Source organism: Octodon degus, unplaced genomic scaffold, assembly GCF_000260255.1.
Source record: "Octodon degus isolate 3935 unplaced genomic scaffold, OctDeg1.0 scaffold00090, whole genome shotgun sequence".
NCBI lineage: Eukaryota > Metazoa > Chordata > Mammalia > Rodentia > Octodontidae > Octodon > Octodon degus.
Window position 1 is genome coordinate 3,679,806 of NW_004524666.1, and position 1,053 is coordinate 3,680,858.

The window sequence follows — 1,053 nt, forward strand, 5'->3', positions numbered from 1 at the left end:
TATAATAGCTATGATGACACAGATACTATTCCTACATTCTTTGCATGAGGAAACTTGGCGGTCAATATTTTCCCAGCAGGGGGTGCTAGGGCTTTTAAACCAGAGATATCTGACTTGGAAGTTCAAGTTTACAAATTCAGACTCTTCTGCTTGCACTTACCCTGTGATTTTGAAGTTCCAGTAAGAAGAATCCATTGCTTCCATCAACAATATCAGCTCTGACAGAGCTTTATTTGAATTCAGGGACGGATCCTTAGACCAGAAAACATTTCTAAGACAGACTATATGACATACATACATCACTTGCCTTAAGTGTTAGAAGATAGCAAAAGAATGGCTTCAAATTCAGATAGCAAGTAATTTTTAATCTGAAATTCAACATCCAGGAACCCTTGGAAATACAAGGATGAGACAGAAGTATTTTTGGACAAAACAAAAAGAATTAAGAAAATGTATTTCTATTGTACCTTTTTCACAAAAAACAGGAAGAAGATTATGGGCAGAGCAGGTTGGGTTCCTCTGTGCGATCTGACCTATTGAGCTGAAAAATAAAAAGTGTCCTTCTTCCTAAGACATTTATAAATTAGGAAAACAAAAAAAGTCAACACTCATTATTTTATCTGACAAGTTACTCAGCATCTGCTTTTGGCAAACATGAACAGATTCTGGGGCTCCCAACATTGAACAAGCTCTTAGAGAACACACTGAACCCCTCGGCTGGACCATGGGGATGTGGCCGTGAACTATACAGACACTGTCCCTGCCTTTATGGTCCTTGTCATAAGAAGGGGATGAGTTGAGAAACACCACAGGCCTGGAGTTCACCTAACTGCACTCATGCCTCCCTTCACTATCAGGACTTCAATTTTTTAAGATTATTAGTAGTAAGAAGACAAAACATGAAAACTTCATTAAACATCTTCCTCTAAAGAGACTGTGAATAACTTACTATGAAGAAAACAATACACAATATATTAATTATTGTAACTGTCCTACTAACCTGTTTTGAAACTGTCTCATTGCTATTTGTTTCTCAATAAAATTAATAAAATA